A 22503-nucleotide genomic window follows, 5' to 3' on the forward strand; every position below is an offset into this window, starting at 1 on the left:
GGCCTGAAGAGAGAGAGAGCAGAACAGAGAGAGGGTTGGTTATAGGGGGGTTAGGCCAGGCACTGGCTGTGGGCCTTCAGCACATAGCTCTTTAAACAATCTTCAGCCTCTAGCTCTTTAAACAATCTTCAGCGTGTAGCTCTTTAAACAATCTTCAGCCTGTAGCTCGTTAAACAATCTTCAGCGTGTAGCTCTTTAAACAATCTTCAGCATGTAGCTCTTTACTCACGACCCGGAGGGTTTAGCTCGCTGTTCATCCAGGGGGCAGGTGGAGAGCTCCTTCACCAGCACCGTCGTCCTGAGTCTCTCCTCTCCTTTCTGTTTGCCCTCGGCTTAAAAGCCCAATGGTTAATTGCTGATGCAGCTCACCTGTTCCTGTTCCAGCATGTGAGCCGGTAATTAGGGAGGTACCTGTCCTCCATTACCTTCCCCAGTGGCCTGGTTCGGGGGAAGGGTCGCTGCTGTGGTCTATTTCCCTCTATCAGAGGCACTGGGGTGCCACATATCCCTCTCCCCAGCTCCACGCCACTGCAGGGAGCGCTGGTCCATAGGCAGTCCTCCCTCCTTGACAAGGCATCCGCATTCCCATGGAGTCTCCCGGCCCGATGCTCCACCTGAAAGTGGAAGTTCTGCAGCTCCAAAAACCAACGGGTTACACGAGCATTCTTCTCTTTGTTCACAGACATCCATTTTAACGGGGCATGATCTGTGACGAGGGTGAACTTTCTGCCCAATAAATAATACTTCAGTTTTTCCATTGCCCACCTGACTGCCAGACACTCTTTTTCCACCGTTGCGTAGTTCTTCTCATGGCTTAAAAGCTTACGGCTAATGTAGGTGAGGGGGTGTTCCGCTCCATCCTGGATCTGGGACAATACGGCACCAACACCCACCTCCGAGGCATCGGTCTGTAAGAGAAATGGTTTTGAAAAATCTGGGGTTGTCAAAATCGGTTCCCCACAGAGAGTCTGTCGAAGGGACAGGAAGGCGGCCTCTGCCTCTGCTGTCCACTTTACCTGGTTTGACAGGTTCTTCCGGGTCAGTTCATGAAGAGGGGCTGCCATCGTGGCAAAGTTGGGAATGAACTGTCGATAATACCCCACCAAGCCCAAAAAGGTTTTCACTTGCCTTTTGGTTTGGGGTTGGGGCCAGGTAGTGATGGCCTCCACCTTCCTTGCCTGAGGTTTGACATTCCCTCGACCGACTGTGTATCCCAGGTAGTCGGCTTCTTCCAAGGCCAACCGACATTTGGCAGCATTGGCCTTCAGGCCCGCCTCGCCGAGGGCCCTCAGTACCCCATCCAGCCGAGTCAAGTGGTCCTTCCAGTTACTGCTGTGGATCACCACATCATCCAAGTAGGCCGCAGCATAGGCTTGATGAGGCCGCAGGACCTTGTCCATCAACCTTTGGAAGGTGGCCGGAGCTCCGTGGACTCCGAATGGCATGACGGTGTACTGGAACAGGCCCTCCGGAGTAGAGAAGGCTGTTTTCTCCTTAGCCCGTGGGGTCAAGGGCACCTGCCAGTACCCTTTGGTCAGGTCTAGCGTGCTGATGAACCGGGCTGGTCCCAACCTCTCGAGCAGCTCATCGACTCTGGGCATGGGGTAAGCATCAAACAGTGAAATCTCATTGAGTTTACGAAAATCATTGCAGAACCTGAGGGAGGTATCTGGCTTGGGGACAAGCACAATGGGGCTGCTCCAAGCACTGTTCGATTCCTCTATCACCCCCAGCTCTAACATCTTTCTCACCTCCACCTTGACGGCTTCCCGCCGAGCCTCGGGAATACGGTAGGGCCGTAGCCTCACCTTCTTGCCTGGCTCTGTCACGATGTCATGGGCGATAACTGATGTCCGCCCGGGTAGGTCCGAAAACACCTCTCGGTTTCGGTGCAGCAACTCCGTTAGCTCTTGATTCTGGCGGGAGGAGAGATTCTCTCCCCTTTTTATTTCTGGTTCAGCTGGGACCTCCACCTGGACAGAAAGGGCATGCATTGGAGGCCCCGGGGGTTCAAACCACTGTTTCAACAGGTTGATATGGTAGTTCTGCTGGGTTTTTCTTCTGCCTGGCTGTCGGACCTTATAGTTGACGAGGCCGATGCGCTCCATCCCCTCATAGGGTCCGTGCCACTTAGCCAAGAATTTACACTCGTTGGTGGGTATCAAAACCATCACCTTGTCTCCTGGTTGGAACTCTCTGACCTGGGCGCCTCGGTTGTACACCCTGGCCTGGGCCACCTGGGCCTTCTGCATGTGTTCCCGAACCAGGGGCCATACCTGAGACATCCGTTGCTGCATCTGTTCCACATGTTCGATGACAGAGTGGTGGGGGGACGGTTGCTGCTCCCAGGTCTCCTTTGCCAGATCCAGCAGCCCTCGTGGCCTCCGACCATACAGCAGCTCGAAGGGTGAGAACCCTGTCGAGCTCTGAGGAACCTCTCGGACGGCAAAAAGGACATATGGTAATAATTGGTCCCAATTTTTCCCATCCACCTCAATGACCTTGCGCAACATCTGCTTTAGGGTACGGTTAAATCTTTCTACAAGGCCGTCCGTCTGAGGGTGGTAGACGGAGGTCCTCAGCTGTTTTACTTTCAGCAACTTGCACATCTCTTTCATTAAACCCGACATGAAACAGGACCCTTGGTCCGTCAAAATTTCATTGGCAATCCCTACCCGGCTGAAGAGCATGAGCAGTTCACGGGCAATCGCCTTCCCAGTGGCGGCCCGCAGAGGAATTGCCTCTGGGTAGCGGGTGGCATAGTCCAGGATCACCAGGAGGTATCGGTGTCCTCGGCTGGACTTCGGCAGGGGTCCGACGATGTCCATGGCGATCCTGCTGAAAGGGGTTTCGATTATTGGCAGAGGGATCAACGGGTTACGATACGTCACCTTCGGCCCGGTCTTCTGACACTCTGCGCAGTGTCGGCAGTAGTCCTGAACTGCTCGCTTTACCCCGGGCCAGAAGAAACGGCTCACGATGCGGTCGTAAGTCTTCTCCGCCCCCAGGTGTGCCCCCAGGACATGGGAGTGGGCGAGGTACAGCACCTTGGACACATAGGGTTTAGGGACCAACAGCTGTTCGCATATTTCTTCCCGTACTTTGACAACACGATACAATAGTCCGGCTCTTATCATGAAGTGTGGATGGGTGACTTCACTCATCGTGTCTTGTGGGACTCCCTCCACTTCCACGACATCTCTCCATGCTTGCGCCAGGTTGGGGTCTAGCAGCTGGGCCGTTCCATATCGCCCTGGACTCCCCTGGGTGGGCAACTCGGCCTGGGGGAACTCCGAGAAGACTTCCTCCGACCCGGTTACGCTCCCCTCTAGCCTTGGTACCGCTGGGGCCTCGTCTGCCGTAGCCGTGGTTTCAGCCCCCAGGGGTTCGTCATGCTCATCGGAAGAGGTCTCTGGGGGAGCTGGGCTGGTTTCGCCCCTGACCGCTGCCCAGACCGGTTGAGGAGCCCCACTTCTCCGGCGACTTCTCCTACGCCCAGCCGAACTCTTTGCCCCACGCGCTGGGCCTTCCTCCCAGTACTGGCGGAACACCGGGCAGTCTCTCCCCACCAGGACTGGCACCGGGAGTTTTTCGACCACTCCCACGGTTATATTACACGGGCCCCGGGGGGTATGTAGGGTGATGTCAGCAGTCGGATAGTTCCTAACATCCCCATGAATACAAGAGACCGCAATGGACTCACCCGTTGGAGTTCCTGCAAACTCAGGCCGAACCAGGGAGATCATGCTTCCGGAGTCAAGTAGCGCCTCAGTGTCCCTCCCAGCCACTTTCACTGGAAACATGGGTGGCTGGATATCTTCATGGGCCCAGCAGGTGGTGAGGTAGTGACAGGCATGGGTGGGGCCCCCTGAGGTTCCCTCCGTTGGCATACTCTCCTCTCGGCCGGGGCAGCTCCAGGAGAGGTGGCCCTCCTTTCCGCAGGAAAAGCACCGCCGAGTATCACGGTCACTCCCTGGTCTTCGCCGCTCAGGTTGAAGCCGGGCCAGCCTGGGTTGTGTCAGTTCTCGTGGAGCTTCCCTCTCGTGCTCGGTTGGCCCCATGGCCCCTCGTGGGGAATCCCGTCGGGTAGACCGCATCATCTCACCCGTGACCTGATGATTCTCCAGTAGGGCTACCAAGACCTCCAGGCTCCCCGGGCCTTGTTGTGCCACATACCTCTTAGCATCTTGGGGGAGGGCTCGCACACACCGGTCGAGTACTAGCCGCTCCATGAGGGTGGGGCCGTCTCCCTCTACTAGCCAACTCCGGGCTAGGCGTTTCAGGCTGGCTACTTGAGCCCGTGCTGGCAGGCTTGCATCATACGACCACTGGTGAAACCGCTGGGCCCTTGCTGGAAGACTGTAGCCATACTGGGCCAGGATCGCCGTTTTGAGGAGTTTATAGTCTGCGGCCTCTGTCCCAGATAAGTCCCGGCAGGCCTTCTGCGCTTCCCCCGTCAGGAACGGGGCCAGGATTCCTCCCCAGTCTGGAAAGGGCCATTTCTCTCGCTGGGCCGTCCTCTCAAACACTTCCAAATAGGCCTCGACATCATCATCTCCCGTTAATTTGGTGAGCAACCCCCTGGGGTTTACTGTCGATGGCGTAGCTTGAGTGGCTTTACAGAGCTCAGTTAGGGCTTCCTGAAGCGCCGCCTGCCCCTGCAGGAGGGCATTAACAGCGCCATCCATTTTTTTTTTCTTTTTTTTTTTTTCTTATTTCTAATTGTTTGTTTGAACTTCAATGGCGCTGGCTCAGGTTGCCTGCATTCTCCACCATATGTGGGGAGCCTGGCCTAGCGAGAGCTAAGTTCAAGCAACAATTAGCAATAAGTAGAGCCACAGTCCAGTTTAAGTTCCAAAAAGAATCGTATATTTATTAACAGGGGAGTGGGGGTGGGGACATAAGGCAACATAGGTTCTTCCCGTCCGGGGTACTGGCTTCACTCGGCCTGAAGAGAGAGAGAGCAGAACAGAGAGAGGGTTGGTTATAGGGGGGTTAGGCCAGGCACTGGCTGTGGGCCTTCAGCACATAGCTCTTTAAACAATCTTCAGCCTCTAGCTCTTTAAACAATCTTCAGCGTGTAGCTCTTTAAACAATCTTCAGCCTGTAGCTCGTTAAACAATCTTCAGCGTGTAGCTCTTTAAACAATCTTCAGCATGTAGCTCTTTACTCACGACCCGGAGGGTTTAGCTCGCTGTTCATCCAGGGGGCAGGTGGAGAGCTCCTTCACCAGCACCGTCGTCCTGAGTCTCTCCTCTCCTTTCTGTTTGCCCTCGGCTTAAAAGCCCAATGGTTAATTGCTGATGCAGCTCACCTGTTCCTGTTCCAGCATGTGAGCCGGTAATTAGGGAGGTACCTGTCCTCCATTACCTTCCCCAGTGGCCTGGTTCGGGGGAAGGGTCGCTGCTGTGGTCTATTTCCCTCTATCAGAGGCACTGGGGTGCCACAACTCGTGTGGCAGGGATCCTCGCCCCTCTGATCAGGCTCCTGGAGGTCTACCATCACACCATCCCCATGCTGATATATGGCATCATCCCCGTGGCTTGTGGGGGGCTCTGCCTGCTGCTGCCTGAGACCCTCAATGTTGAACTTCAGGACCACACTGAAGCCATGTCAGTTGACTAGCCTTTTCACCGTAGTGTAGAAAATGGAATTGATTGAATGGATGGAATGAAACAATTAATTGCAGTAGGCAAAGACAGATTAGCATCCCCAGGGGCCCCTGGGCACTGAAGCTCCCGGGGAGTCAAGTCAGTCAAATTTTATTTATATAGCACCTTTCATACACCAGGCAATTCAAGGTGCTTTACAAAAAAATAATCGAAAAAACAAGCAGCAAAGCAATGCACATATAAAAAAAAAAAAAAACACACATAAAAAACACAGCCGACAGTTTTAGTTAAAATATATACTCAAATTAACAAACATGAAACATTATTTCTGTTTTAAATAAGTTACAAGGCACTCTTCAGTATTATTATTACATGTACAGTCCATTTGTTGGAAATGTACAGGAATCTTTTTTTTTTAAATTACAGGCCGAGAGAGGCAGTAGTTTAGTAGCAGTTAAAAGCAAGAGTAAACATAAAGGTCTTTAGCTTGGATTTAAAAATAGGCAGAGTAGGGGCAGATCTAATGTGTTCAGGGAGTTTGTTCCAGTTATGAGAGGCATAGTGGGAGAACGCGGCTTCACCATGTTTTGATTTGGTCCTCGGGACAATTAGTAGACCAGTGCCTGAAGATCTCAGGGATCTGGATGGTTCATAGTGTAGAAGCATTTCAGAGATGTAGTGTGGGCCTGACCCGTTGAGAGATTTGTAAACTATTAGCAGAATTTTAAAGTCTATTCTAAGATTTACTGGCAGCCAATGCAGGGATTTGAGAACTGGTGTAATGTGTTCAGCTTTCTTGGTTCTTGTTAGAACTCTAGCAGCCGCATTCTGAATGAGCTGTAGTTGTTTAATAGCTTTTTTGGGAAGACCATTGAAAAGACTGTTGCAGTAGTCTAGCCTGCTAGAAATGAAAGCATGAATTAGTTTTTCAAGATCTTGTTTGGACATGTAGGGCTCTATTCTCCCACAGGCCATCGGCGCTATTACGGGCCTTAACCGCAAAAAAACGTGCCTTGCGCCTGTTTCGGCAAGATAGCAATAGGCTTTAGGCTGCCAAATGCGCTTTAGGCCGAATGGGCGTGGCGCAGTCCCAAAGTGGGCGTGGCGGCGCTAAATACCAGCCTAGTGATATCTTGGGACCTGGCCTACATTTAGCGCTTTGCGCTTTTGAAAAGCAGGCCTATTCTCTGCCTTCACTGCTTCTTCTCTGTCACCCTTCTCTCTCTCTCTCTCTGAGTTCCCAGCATGCATTGTGTTTCTTCATTTCGCTACTAAATAGCCACCAAATGAGCCAAAATAGATATAAAAGGTAGTTCTAAATTAATGTGTAATGGTAACACAGCCTGCCATTGTCAACATTTCAATATTGGACCAAATAAAACATCGAAATTAAAACACCACCCTATGTGAAACATATATGTCCTCCTGGGCCTATATATACCCCTTGTCGAGTTAACGTGATTTAGAGAAGTAACAGCGGAACGCGCTTCGGAACGCGCTTCTAATGGCATCTGCTATACTGTGATGTCCCTCCAATAACTTGGCCCTATTTCACATTTAGTTTTACAATAAAAACACATTTATGCAATGACTTGACATAATGTAGGGTATATTTATGTGCATCATCCTTCCTGCAGCAGGCGAGAGAAAATGATATCTTTCTGGACAAACTTTCACCAATCTAATAGGCTATATTTTTCTAGCTGATGCGTTTAGAACATTATTTTCACTTTGATCTTGCTATAGTGTAGCGTATTTACATGCTTGCAGTATTGAAACTGCAGTTAGATTGGTTTGAGAAGCATAATAATATGGAATAATAGCCTATAATGCAGACAGACAGAATGGATGAAGGGAGGGGGGGGGGGGGGGGCAGAGCGTTTGGCTTTCGTCTGGTTTTGCGGGATCACTGGAATTGGAGCTAAAAAGGCAAGTGTGCGATTCGTTTATTGCAGTTATCCAATGAGCATGACGGTGCATAATTTTACGCTTAAAAGGCGTGGTTGTAATGGTTGAGGCTGCATCTAGCGCCAGCACGACGATATCAAGTGCGCTGGTCCCCGCCCACTGATTTGAGCTGCGCCAGGCGTTCGGCCTAGAAACAGCGCCGATGCAACGATAGAGCCCGTAGCCTCTAATCCTTGCTATATTTTTTAGATGATAGAAGGCAGATTTTCTTATAAGCTTGATGTGGGAGTTGAAATTTAGATCAGAGTCAATAATAATGCCAAGATTTTTTACCTGGTCCTTTGGCTTCAAAGATAGGGATTCGAGGTGAGCAGTAACTTTGAGCCTATCTTATTTTTTGCCGAAGACAATTATCTCTGTTTTGTCTTTATTAAGTTGGAGAAAATTCTGGCACATCCAATCATTAATTTGCGCAAGGCACTGACACAGTGTCTCTATGGGGGCATAGTCATCCGATGAGAGGGCTATGTAGAGTTGGGTGTCATCTGCATAGCTATGATAAGCTATTTTGTTTTTTTGCATAATTAGGCCCAGAGAGAGCATATAAAGGTTAAACAGGACAGGACCTAAAATTGATCCTTGGGGTACCCCACATGTCATTTGGGGGAGGGGAGGGGAGGACATCTTTTTTTGTCCAAGTGAAATGTTATATGATCGTCAGGGTAGTCTAGCGGTACATTCCCTGCCTACCAACACGACGGTCGCAGGTTCGTATCCATGTGTTATTTGGCTCGGTCGGGCGTCCATACAGGCACAATTGGCTGTGCCTGAGGGTGGGAAGCCGGATTGGGGGTATGTGTCCTAGTCGCTGTACTAGCGCCTCTGGTCGGTCGGGGTGGAAGGGAACTGGTGGGAATCGCGTGATCCTCCCACGCGCTACGTCCTACCGGTGAAGCTCCCCCTGTCAGGTGAAAAGAAGCAGCTGACTACTTCCTACTGTCGGAGGAAGCATGGTGCTAGTCTTGGCTCTCCCCAGATCGGCAGAGGGTGGAGCAGCGACCGGTCCAGCCAATAGGGCAGCATGGGTATAAATTGGCCAAGTATGATTGGGGAAAAAATGGGGGAAAATCAGAAGAAAGTTATATGATCTCTTCTGATTCTAAATCTACTGTAACCGAAACACTTTGTTTGACCAAGTAAAAATATGTTTGTTAAATTTGGGCAGATGAATTGACCTAAGGCTGATTGCCCTAAGGCTGAGGCTATATTTCAGTGAGGATGTCACTGATGTCATCAGTGATATCATCAACGGGGGAGAGGGAGAGAGAGGGGGGAGAGACTGAGGGAGAGAGAGAGGGGTACAGAGACTGAGGGATTGCCTGCCAATAGGGCAGGCAAGGCTACGCTGCAGCCGAGCTGCGGGCGAGGGCGCGTAGCGGCCGAGCTGTGTATGCGCGCTGCAGGGCCAGCTGGGCGAGCTGCAGGATGGGCGAGGCCGCTAGCCAGACACAATGATATTATTTATCCTGTTGCCTGTCATTTCAATGAATGTTCACACCCTGTCCCCTCTCTATATGATTCCAGGGCATTGAACACATTGAATCGCCAAGAGGGGGAGATATATGAAAAGAACGATATGCCAAAGGGAGCTCTATTGGATTGACACTTTAGATACACTTCATCCTACAGGCCTCAATGAGGATTTTGATTTACGCTGTAATCCAGGATGTTTTCTTTTCTTCTTTTCTAGTGTAGAATTTGGGGTCTATGGTCTATGATGGCCCTCATCTGATAGACCTCCATATCTCTTTGTTCTATTCTTGAGATTTTGTTCCTATAGATCTGGGGCTCTCTGATTTATGATGCTTAAAGAGCATATGGAGCAGGGTAATTCCTTTGCTAAATGTATACTTAACCTTGTCCCTATGTCCATTTGAAAAGTTAATGCAGGATTTTAAAAAAATGAAAAAAAAAATGGAGAAAAACACCTTCCTTTTTGAGAAGAAAATAACAGGCTTTTATTTTGTTAAAGGGGCCATATTATGATTTCTTAATTTTGTATCATATATGTTGTTACAATCTTGGATGGTCATATTAAACATGGGCTAAGCTTCAAATAAATATGTGAAAGTGTTTTAATGTTACCCCCATGAACCCCCCCTCCCCCCCATGAACTCTCGTAGACGAGATGACATTATGCCGATTTTGTGCGAGAACCATAGTTTTGGTGACGTCAGGTAGGACTTGTTACCCTGGCAACAAAGCGTTGCGGCCGGCCGGGGCGCTGCGCGCGCACGCCCTAGCCCCCACCCTTCCCTGTGTTGACATTTCTCCAGTACACTGCCAACCGACATGACAGTAGCGCTGCTAATTTCCACTCGTCTCGGCCGTATCTGCCTTTCACTTTCACACAAAACAAGGAGACGACTTGGAAGTGAGCCAGGATGTAGGACTGAAGTGGTAAGTTCTGAAAATATGTGTCTCATTCCAGCATCGGTTGTACCTAGCAGCTAGGAAGCGCTAACGTTACTTACCACCGGCTGGGTAACGTTAGCACTTGCTATTAGCCTAGCAGCACAGCTGCCTTTCATAGACATGAACAACCGATGAATGACGAAGGCACACATTTTCAGAACTTGTAACGTTAGTCCAACTTGCTGACTTCTCCAAGTCCTCATTTTGGTTTGGTCCGTGTAGCCTTTGCTAGGAGAGGCACACTATAGTCACAAGCATTTGGGAAGTTAGCTAACTAGCTACATTAGCTGTTGTGGTGTGGCTTGAGTGTGAAGCTCGCCGGGCAGGGCGGGGAGCTGTAAAACAATTATATAAACGAGCAAGGGATTGTCAAAACGAATCTGACCATCGATAACAAACGTGACTTGGGCGTAACAAGCAAGGCTATCAATTGATATATCAACATCCCCCTAGCTATCTATCCCCTAGCTCCGCTCGGCCCGGGCTGTGCCGGGACATTTCCTTCGGCGGCTGGCCGAGCAGGGCATCACGTTCCGCGGCCAAACACAAAAACTCCTCGCGCTGCCCTCCTGGAGTATTTTCCGGAGGGTGGGGGTGCAAGCACAGGACCTAAAACAGAGCGTTTCATACAGAGGCTGAACTGAAGGGGGCAGTGAGAGCCAGTACAAGATAAACTGAGTTTTTTCAACTATGAATGATGCAATAAGTTACTCTACTGGAGGCCAACAATAAAATAATAATACATTATATTAGCAAAATATGGGCCCTTTAAGGGAGAGCCTGCTACGTCACAGTGGGGAGTGGCTCCCGCGTGCGTGTCTCCCTCTCCCCTCCCACTGTCTCAATTCCATGGTCAAATCAGTCGCATTTCAGGACAGCTAGTCAGGTCAGGTACGTACGCTAGTCAAAGTCAGTCAGCCAGTTAGTCGGTCGGTCAGTTGGTAGGTTAATCACTAGTTAGTTTTTAGTATATAGTTAGTCAGTCATTTAGTCAGTAGCTGCCTGTAGTAAGTCGTTGTCAGTGAGTTTTGGGTCGGGTGTCGCCAGGTTACTGCAGGCAGCTCCAATCAGCTGCTGCTACTGTGGCGTGTGCCTGTCTGCGTGACACACTCTTTCTATCTCTCTCTCTCTCTCTCTCTCTCTCTCACTCGGTGTGTGTGTGTGTGTGTGTGTGTGTGTGTGTACCTGTCTGCGCTGTGACACGCTCTCTTTATATCTCTCTCTTTCTCGTCTCTCTCACTCGCTCCCTCCCTCCAGGAGGGGAAAGAGCGAGTGGAGGAGCACTCCGCTCTCCGTCAGTCCCCTCTCTCTCACTCGATGTGTGTGTGTGTGTGTGTGTGTGTGTGTGTGTGTGTGTGTGTGTATCGAATTACAGTCCGCAACTCGGCCCGCCTCCGCTCGCCCCTTGCTGGCTCCTCCACAACTCTCTCTCCGCGGTCCGTTGTTTCGTGGTCTAGCTCTGGGCTGTTCCTGCTCTCTTTGACGCTCAGAATTAGGCTGAGTCCCATCATATGCATGTGCATAAACATTTTCTACCTCCTCTTCCTCCTGAAAACCGGCGTTAGCATCCATACGCTTCTTTCACACAGACAACCTACGCCTTGCCTTGCCTCAACCCACGCCTACGCCGAGCTGGGCGTGAACCTGTTACACGCTTTTGCGATCACACCGCACGCCTTTTGCACGCCGAACCTGGAGCCGAGTCACAAGCGCTTCTCTCCTCTCTCCCGACTGTATTTTTTCACGTGTTGTCCAGAATTGTCATGGGTAGCCTCTAGGTAAAATAAATCGGATATATTTAATGTTCTATTGATGCTGGATATGTATAACCAGGTCTATAGTCGGACATTTTAGAGAGGTAATCTTGCAAGAATATGTGCTGGCACAACAACATTGTCCATCTTGCTTCTTCGGTGGCTATTCTCTCTCCTGAAGATTTGTTTGCCGACAGGGAGAAAGCCCCACGTGATAGCCACCCGTCAGTCTCTCTCTCACTCTCTCTCTCTGCTCAACACTGTTGTAGAAACTCCATTTTATTTTGAAATTCAGTTGAATTTGCCATTTCCCACGGATATTGTTGCGTTTTTCTTTCATGGCTTGACAGAAAAGCCTGCCTGCACGCGCCTTGTCGGCTTCAAAATAGAACTCACGCCTATTCGATAAAATCGGCAAGGCACAGGCAAGGCGTGGGTACACGCAGGGTTCACGCTCAGGCGCACGGTGTACACAGCCTCGTTGACTAAAACGGACGCCTATTAAAAAGCGTGGGTAAAGGCAAGGCATAGGCAAGGCTTGGGTCGCCGGTGTGAATTCAGCCATAGTGTGTGACTGACAGCCCTGACCTAAGTGACGACAGACAGAGGGACAGACACAGGGACAGACGGGCATGCCTGGTAACTCCCCTTTCTTGCGTCACAGTTTTGGGGTCCAAGATTTCAAAATAAAAGCACAAAAAGTAAAACGACCCCAGAAGTCACTGTAGTGTATATGCAAGTGTCTTAATGTGAAAATCCAGTTCCTCCATAATTCACCTACACATTGACTGATTGGGGTCTCTAACCTGCACCATGCTCTTTAAGCCTGATATCTCTCAAAGCCCCATTTACTATGTGATAAAATTATTTGATGTGTATGTATGATACCCCTCTATAGTGTTTCCTGTATGTTTTTTGTTCACTGTGTTCCACCCCTATTGTTGTTTTTTCTGTATTCCGTAGCAGGTGCCAGTGCCATTGTGTATGCTTCACAGTTCAGTACTAAAAACTACAAAACCTAAGAGACCTAAGAAACTCAATTTCCCAGGTGATGGGGCCTCTCCCACCATGGTGTTCACAGGTGTTCTGCATATGGCCAATGATAAGAGTGGGGCTGATTGCCTTTTTATCTCCTACCTGTTCATTGCTGTACCATGTATGCTCTGATGAAGGTCTCTTAGACCGAAAGCTCAGCAAATAAATATGTTGCATAGATTTAAGTGTGCGGATTATTGCGGATGCCCCTGGGCAGGTTGCCCATAATAGATCCGGCCCTGGCAGTAGGCTCTGATTTTAAGGGTACTGTATTGTCTGTTATTAAGACAAAGAACTCAAAGTACTTCTATAATAATTCTGCATCCTGTTTTTAATTTTAGGAAACCAGAAAATGGAAGCGCTGAAAATGGATTCTGTGATAAAGAGGAAAAGCCAAAGAAGAGCACAAAATTATAATTTATACAGAAAGTGATAGTCTCCTTTTTTTCTGCATAGATTTTATTTTAACTAATATTGATTTCACAGTTCTTCAGTGCAGGTAGAAACGATGTAGGCCTAGACTACAGTATCTTGACTGCACACAGAAATATCAGCATGCAGTTACTTACAGTGTACACAAAGCTTCAAAAGAATATTCAGCAGAATCTAGCCAGCACCGTGGCTCCTCCTGCGTTACATTGCTGGCTTGCTGGGGAAGCTAACCCTGGCTGTGGTCAGTCCTTGGATGGGAGACCATTGGTGCTGGAAGTCATGTGCTGAAGCCCACCCAAAAATAATCTCAGCCCACCCTAGAAAATTGAGGGTAATCTTTTTTTTTTTACAGTACAGTTTTTACATACACATTAAATTGATATGGATGGATCTATACCTCATATTAGACTATAAATACTTGGTTGGTTGGTTGGTTGGTTGTTATAGTTGCCTTTTGGTTGACAGTACAAAGAGGGAGAGAGGAGGATAGTGAGGGAGAGGAGGAGAGAGAGCAGGATGGAGTTGGCACAGAAAGAGAGAGAGCAAGAAACAGGTGAGAAGTAGTCAAGACCCAGAATATCTGTGTAGTGGGTGGGACTTAGGATTGGGTGCACTGGGAAGATAATGAGGAAGTAGGAACAGGTGTGTCAGTGGGAGGTGCTTGGAGTATAAAAGGCCAAGCTTGGAGTGTGTCTGGCCTTTGCCTTGCACCTCTTGTCAAAACACATGTGGAGAAACATCCTGAGACCTATAGGGTAAGCCATGCAGTTTGGTGAAGTTTCTCTCTCACACCAGACACGCACACACACATCATGTAGAAGGTTATTTATGTCTGTCCTTCTTTTAGGACAGCTGCTTTAATACAGCCCTCCCCACTCAAATACAGTCGAGGTAATACTTCACTGTTAGTGGAGTGACTGGTCATCTGGTGCTGTGCCTGGAGCCTGGAGAACACATCCCTATAGCTGCCTGGGTTGTGTCAACTTATACCTTTGGTAGTTATGGAAAATTATGAATGTCTACAAGGCAACAATTGTCCAATTTATTGTTGATTTGTTATATGAATGTGCTCCGGCTAACTTGTCTCTTTGTTCTTTTAATTCCAGTCAAGCGCCGATTATTATCCACTTGTTTTAATTGTTTGTTTATTGATGCTGCCCGATTTTAGTATTTTAAATAGACTTAACACTGGTCCTCTGTCCTTCTGTAGGGTTTCCTGGTGGCAGTCAGGGTGCACTGGGGGATGTGTGGTGTGGTACCCAATTGGAGTGGTGTGTTGATAGTTTGGGCGTGGTCACTCTTAAGTTGTGAGTGTACTGTTTGTAGTGATCTAATCTCTTCCTAATGGTTGTAGTGATTATTCTCTTCCTATTGGTTGTAGTGATCCATTCCCTTTCTATTGTTTGTAGTGAGTTATTCTATTCTCCCTCATTGGTGTAACACTGTGCTGCCGCCTCTTCACCTATCTTCTATCTCTTCAGTCTTTCCCAGCAGGACCAGCAAATAGTCATTTTATTCCTTTAATAAAACTGCTTTGTAACAGCGCTTGAACTGGTGACTTTGACTGCTGTCTGTTTATTTAGAACTAGATGTAGCTGTATTCATTGTATTTTGCATACAGGAGCCCCTGGCTACAATTGGCGTTGTCGACAGGACAGACGAGCAGTCTTACCAGTTCAAGTTGCATGTTATTTTGCTGATGTGTATTTTGATGTAATTTGGAGGATTTTTTTTTTTTTCTTTTTTTTCTTCTTCCATAATTACGGCAGCTAGGTAGTGTAGTGGATAATAATCGGTGCATCAACGGAGGATTGTCGTCAGCAGAGGTGGTCGTCGTACTGATCAAGCCTGAAGTTTCAAGCCAAGTCTCCACTTAATCTCCAATCCCAACAAAATGGAGGATGAGATTTTGCGTTTAAAGGACTTGTTAAAAAAAGCTCAGGATGATAATGAACTTCTCCGTGCAAGGAGAAATAGTTCTGAGGTCACTGAGCAGAATAACCCCTCCTCCCCCATACCAGGCACGTCACACTCTCACTTGAGAGCAGTTGATAGGGTAGTGTATATACCTCGTGACAGGAAGTGCCCAAGGTTTTATGGTAGAGATCAGTCCATTAATGAGTTGAATGTGGAGGAGTGGATAGAAGAAGCCAAGGCTTGTATCGAGGACCAACATTCTTCAAACAGAGAAAAATCAAGGTTTTTGCTCGACCACCTGGGTGGACAGGCCCTCCGTGAGGTGAAATTTAGGCTGCGGGGGACGTCGCAAGAGCCCAACTTGATATTTTACATGCTTCAGCAGACATATGGTGACTGCCAGCCCTTCGTCACCCTCCAACAGCGCTTCTATGAACGGAAGCAGAGCGACGGTGAGTCCCTCACAGAATATTCTCATGCTTTGATGCAATTAATGGAGTCTATTCTGGCCAGCGATCCAGGTGGTGTCGCTAATCATGAGCGTGTTTTAAGAGACCAGTTCATACACCATGTCAGAGATGTGTCCTTGCGCAGAGAGCTTAAAAGGCTTGCCAGGGAGCGCCCTCGGATGACCCTGTGGGAGATCAGGGAAGAGGCGATCCGGTGGGTGCAAGAAGGAGATGCTGGACTGGAGGTGAACTCCCCCTCCCCATGGTGCCATCAAACAGAGGTTGAGGTAACAGAATGTAATGCTGTGTCTTTCAGACCTGGAAATCTGAGAATGAAATCAACATCTGAGCTCTCTGAAATGAAGGAGTTGTTCATGCAACAGCAGCTTCAGATCAAGGACATGTTTAAACCAACCCAGTCTCATAGATGACTGCATTAACCCAGTGTCTTCAATCTTTGACAGTTGCCGCAAATGTTCTGCAGCCCAGCCCTGAAGAGGGAAAGTCTCATTCTCCCTTGTCTCAAACGACTAACAAATCTACCCCCTCCGCGCCACGACAGTGTCTACGCTGCGATAAGTTTGGCCATACAGCAAGGTATTGTCGAACAGCAATGCCGAATGATTTCAGAAGTAAAAGGAAGCAATCTTCCCACTCTGAGTCGGAAAACTAATTCCCGCTGGGGTCAAGAGCCAGACTTCAGTAGGGGAAAAAGAAGGCTCACCTACTCCTGTACAAATGTGCCCAACAGTCCTGAAAAGACTGGTGGGCCGATGTCCAACAGTAAAGGTAGAAATGGGAGGAGTAAACATCTCATGTCTCCTGGACACTGGCTCCATGGTAAGCACTATAACTGAAACCTACTTCTTTAAAAAGTTTATGCCCCATGGAGAACAGAAGTTAAAGAATTGCCATTGGTTGAAACTGAGCGCTGCCAACGGCTTAAGTATCCCGTATTTGGGCTACTTTGAGGTAGATGTGACGGTTCTTGGTAGAACCATTCAAGATTGTGGGATATTGGTGGTGGAAGATCCACCACTAACAGCCTTTAAAAAACACAAAGAACTGACACCTGGGCTAATTGGAATGAATGTCATTGACAGATACTATCAAGAGCTACATGAAAACTATGGTCCAGAGCTGCTTTCTGCCCCTGCTTTAACCCAGGCTGAACCAGGTTGGAGAGAAGTCTTCCTTTGCTGTCAGCAGATGGCGCAGCAACCTCCTGAAAAGAGCATTGGCAAAGTACATGTCAAGTCTAAGAACCCAGTCAAGATTCCAGCAGGCTCTATGGTGATGGTTCCAGTAACTGCACCAAAGGGCAACCCCTCTGGACGGTTCGAGGCACTGCTGGAACCAACAGCTGAGGACGAGACTCACCTACCTTCAGGTGTGTTGCTGTCACCCTCTCTCCTTACCATAGAGAATGGTCTGGCATATGTACCAGTGGTTAATGTAAGCTCTACAGTAGCTTATTTGCCATGCAAAGCCCCATTAGGAGAGTTATATGGTGGTGTACACACTGTTTCTCAAAATGAAACATTTATGGATTTTTGTGAAGAAGGTTCAGAACAATGCAAAGTGGCATCTATTGAGGTTCATTCTGATATAGAAGATGATTTTGATAAACATTTTGCGACCAGAGACATGTCAAATCTCACAATGGCCCAAAGCGCTGAAGTTAAGACCTTATTGAAGGAATATATCAATGTCTTTGCAAAACATGATAATGACTTGGGATGCACTGACTTAATAGAACATCATATTCCCTTGTTGGATGAGACGCCGGTGAGGCAACGCTATCGCCGTATTCCTCCATCACAGTATGAGGAAGTTAAAAACCACATTAAACAGCTAGTGGAAGCACAAGTGGTCAGAGAAAGCTGCAGCCCATATGCATCACCCATTGTTTTGGTTCGGAAAAAAGATGGAACCCTCAGAATGTGTGTGGACTACCGTCTGCTCAACTCCAAAACTAGGCGAGATGCATATCCATTACCACGCATAGATGAATCACTAGATGCACTTTCTGGAGCCCAGTGGTTCTCAACACTTGATTTGGCAAGCGGATACAATCAAGTGCCGGTGACTGAAGCTGACCGCCACAAAACTGCTTTTTGTACTCCCTTTGGTCTTTTTGAATTCAACCGTATGCCATTCGGCCTTTGTAATGCTCCAAGCACCTTCCAAAGGCTAATGGAGAGAATTTTTGCTGACCAAAGCTGTCAGTCACTACTTTTGTATCTTGATGATATAATTGTTTTCTCATCCTCTTTTGAACAGCATTTACAAAGGTTGGAGACTGTACTACAGCGCCTCCAGAGGGAGAACTTGAAGGTGAAGCTAAACAAATGCTGCATGTTCCAGAAGCAAGTCAAATATTTGGGTCATGTAGTATCATCGGAGGGAGTGTCAACCGACCCCGATAAGATTGCAGCTGTTGCAAAGTGGAGAGCCCCTACCAACGTCAAAGAGCTCAAATCCTTTTTAGGCTTTGCAAGCTACTACCGTAGGTTTGTTGCAGGCTTTTCAAAAATCGCAGCACCACTAAATGACCTAGCCGCATCTCTGCTTCGTCACTCAAATAAAAAAGGAGGCACCCTGACCCTTATAGATCACTGGACAGATGCATGCGAATTGGCTTTTCAAACCCTGAAAGAGAGGTTAACAACAGCCCCTATCTTGGCCTATGCCGATTTTTCGAAGTCCTTTATAGTAGAGGTTGATGCCAGTCACCACGGGTTGGGCACAGTCATTTCTCAAGAACACAGTGGGAGGGTTAGGCCAATTGCTTATGCTAGCAGGGGCTTGCGGAAAACTGAGCGTAATATGGACAACTATAGCTCCATGAAATTGGAACTTGTCGCACTGAAGTGGGCAGTAACTGAAAAGTTCCGCGATTACTTATTGGGCCAAAAGTGTATTGTCTATACAGACAACAATCCTCTGAGTCATTTACAAACGGCTAAACTCGGAGCATGGGAGCAGCAGTGGGCTTCACAGCTTGCCATGTTTGACTTAGATATTAGGTATAAACCAGGAAAATCAAACGGCAATGCTGATGCATTGTCTAGGCAATATGTTATAGCCACACAGACTGTCAGAGCACTGGCCCCTTCTATTACCTTACCCCCTGCCCTAAGACAGAGTATCTATGACAGTAGGGAGGAGCAATTCGAGGCAGCACAGCAGGCTGTGACCACCTTTCCAGTGCATCCCAAAGAAAGCATGGTAGCCCTTCAGGCAGCAGACCCTGTAATTGGCCCCTTCCTGGTGTTCTGGAAAAGAAAATATGGCCCAAATAAAATGGAACGTAACAACCTCTCCGCACAAGTGGTGGAAATGATAAGACAGTGGAACAGACTAGTGGAAGAAGATGGCGTTTTGTATAGGAAAATACTCCCACCTGATGGCGGACAACAAATGTGTCAGCTACTTCTCCCAGAGTCTCTGAAGGGAGAGGTCCTTGAAGGCCTGCATGACAACCATGGCCACCAGGGGATTGAAAGAACCACCGGCTTGGTGAGGAGACGCTGCTACTGGCCAGGTATGGCACACGACATTGAACAATATTGTAAGAATTGTGAAAGATGCACCCTGGCCAAAGCAGTACAGCCAAAAGTACGTAGCTTCATGGGACATCTGTTGGCTGCCAAGCCTTTGGACATCTTGGCTATTGACTTTACAGTACTGGAACCATCCAGAGATGGAAAGGAAAATGTACTAATCATGACTGATGTCTTCTCTAAATTTACACAAGCCATCCCCACCAAAGATCAATCTGCTAGCTCTGTCGCTAAAGCGCTGGTAAATCACTGGTTCTACATATTTGGAGTACCACATCAGATTCACTCAGATCAAGGGCGCTGCTTTGAAAGCCGGTTAATTCAAGAGCTGTGTCATACCTATGGCATTTCCAAAACCCGCACAACACCTTATAGGCCTCAGGGAAATGGCCGATGTGAACGTTTCAACAGAACACTTCATGACCTGTTACGTACATTGCCAAAGAATCAGAAGTGCAACTGGCCACAACACCTTCCACAAGTGTTATTTGCTTATAACACAACTGCACACCAGTCTACTGGTTACTCACCTTTTGTTTTGATGTTTGGCCAGGAACCCCAGCTTCCTCTGGATGTTACACTGGGCCTACAGGAGCCAAAGCAGGGGACAGTGACTGACTGGATGGCAAGTCATCAGGAGAAACTGACGGAGGTCTACCAGAAAGCTCGAAGTCAGCTTCAACGGACTGCAGATCAGAGGGCCCAGAAAAATGATGGGAAGGTAAACGACACAGGCCTTAAACTAGGTCAAATTGTCTTTCGGCGGGACCACAGCAAGAGAGGACGCCAGAAAATTCAAGATTTCTGGGACCCCAGATTATATCAAGTAGTTAAATGCCCACAAGACCAGAGCCCAGTCTACACCATCATGCCAGTGAATGGGGATGGGAGAACAAAGCAGATACACAGAGCTGAACTGCGTAGCGCCGAAGGACATATGACTGGGATGGCAGGAGACAAAGGGATTCCACAGAACATCTTGGACAGTGGGAATGATGAATCTACAGCCACCTTGATGGTTTCCAGGAGGGGGATATGCCAACCCACAGGGCAACAACCCATTGAAGCAGCTATGCCATCAGCCGGTCCTCCACCTCCTGGTGAGTGTATACACGATGACATTCCACCAGGAGGCATTACACCTGCAGTAACAGAGGTGCCATCAACGGCCCCCTATACATGCAGTCAACCGATAAGAAGAACCACCCGCACAACTGCAGGCCACCACTCGAATCCTCACAATCTCCCACGGTCTATCCAAGCAGAATCAGTGGAGGGTAATGTTGAGAGACAAGCTGTAGGTGTCCCCGTGTCACAACAATCCCTTGCACTCAGAGAACACATCTTTAGACCCTGGTGTTAGAGAGCCGACGGGACGTCGACTCCACTTGGGGGGGTTGTGTGTAGTGGGTGGGACTTAGGATTGGGTGCACTGGGAAGATAATGAGGAAGTAGGAACAGGTGTGTCAGTGGGAGGTGCTTGGAGTATAAAAGGCCAAGCTTGGAGTGTGTCTGGCCTTTGCCTTGCACCTCTTGTCAAAACACATGTGGAGAAACATCCTGAGACCTATAGGGTAAGCCATGCAGTTTGGTGAAGTTTCTCTCTCACACCAGACACGCACACACACATCATGTAGAAGGTTATTTATGTCTGTCCTTCTTTTAGGACAGCTGCTTTAATACAGCCCTCCCCACTCAAATACAGTCGAGGTAATACTTCACTGTTAGTGGAGTGACTGGTCATCTGGTGCTGTGCCTGGAGCCTGGAGAACACATCCCTATAGCTGCCTGGGTTGTGTCAACTTATACCTTTGGTAGTTATGGAAAATTATGAATGTCTACAAGGCAACAATTGTCCAATTTATTGTTGATTTGTTATATGAATGTGCTCCGGCTAACTTGTCTCTTTGTTCTTTTAATTCCAGTCAAGCGCCGATTATTATCCACTTGTTTTAATTGTTTGTTTATTGATGCTGCCCGATTTTAGTATTTTAAATAGACTTAACACTGGTCCTCTGTCCTTCTGTAGGGTTTCCTGGTGGCAGTCAGGGTGCACTGGGGGATGTGTGGTGTGGTACCCAATTGGAGTGGTGTGTTGATAGTTTGGGCGTGGTCACTCTTAAGTTGTGAGTGTACTGTTTGTAGTGATCTAATCTCTTCCTAATGGTTGTAGTGATTATTCTCTTCCTATTGGTTGTAGTGATCCATTCCCTTTCTATTGTTTGTAGTGAGTTATTCTATTCTCCCTCATTGGTGTAACAATGAGTGCGTTTACATGCACACCAATAAACTGTTTATTAGCGGATTTCTGAGTTACCTGATTATTCAAATGGTCATGTAAACAGCATAAACCGATAAGCTTTATCCGTTTATGGTCATAAACGGGTTATGAATAAACCGATAAACACACCTAGGTTTCTGGGCAATAATCGGTCTTCTCTCTGCATGTATCCAGCATAACCGGGTTTCTTTCGGGTTTATATATCTGCGCATGTACGACTTGCAGGAGAGAGAAGCACAGGAGCGCGTGAGAGGCAGGGAGAGACGCGCTGCACTCACTGGCCCCTCGGCTCTCCTCCCGGTTCTCTCACCGGCATGCCGGTCTCTCCCCCGGCCACAGCGCACCACAGCTGGCTTGGCGAGATGACGGTGAGCACGGAGCCCCTGGCTGAGCGGAGCGGGGAGCTCTGCTCTCTCTTCCCGCACAGAGCCGGTGTCCCTGTAACGGCACCGCTGCTGCACTGCACTATGTTGAAATGTGGATACTCTACAGGAGGGGACGAATATTTGTCTCGGATTGCAAATAGAATGACGTAGCCTACAGACAACAGAGTCGTTCAAAACACAACGCACACATAACGTTAAAATCCGTGACAAATTCTGTCCGTTTTCTGACAGGTAGGCTACAGTATTTCAATTCAACACACGTTGTGGGTCATGAACATTTGACGTGCTTAAGTCACCTCACCTGCCTGCCTCTGTGCTGTGTGCTCGGTAAAGTTGGAAATATTATTGACAGATATCACTTCCAAAGCGACGCCTATTCCAATTTTAGTAAAGTAGACGAGATACACAACCTAATTTTCACCTAAACCATCCTCTGCGCTGGACAAATAAATTAGGAAAATGTGATTTTGCATTTTGCAGCTATATTCTGTTGTTTTATTCCGGAATTAATGGTGCCTTTCTGGAGAGAAATCCGACTAATTGACTGAATCATGTAAACCCGGGTTTCTCCTATTGTCGGATTATTAAAGTGCATGTAAACGCAGAAATCAGATTATTGCCATAAACTGATTATTCACAGTTATCAGTTTATTGTGTGCATGTAAACGCACTCACTGTGAGGGAGAAT

This window comes from Poromitra crassiceps, assembly GCF_964638095.1.
Source record: "Poromitra crassiceps genome assembly, chromosome: 2".
Lineage (NCBI taxonomy): Eukaryota > Metazoa > Chordata > Actinopteri > Beryciformes > Melamphaidae > Poromitra > Poromitra crassiceps.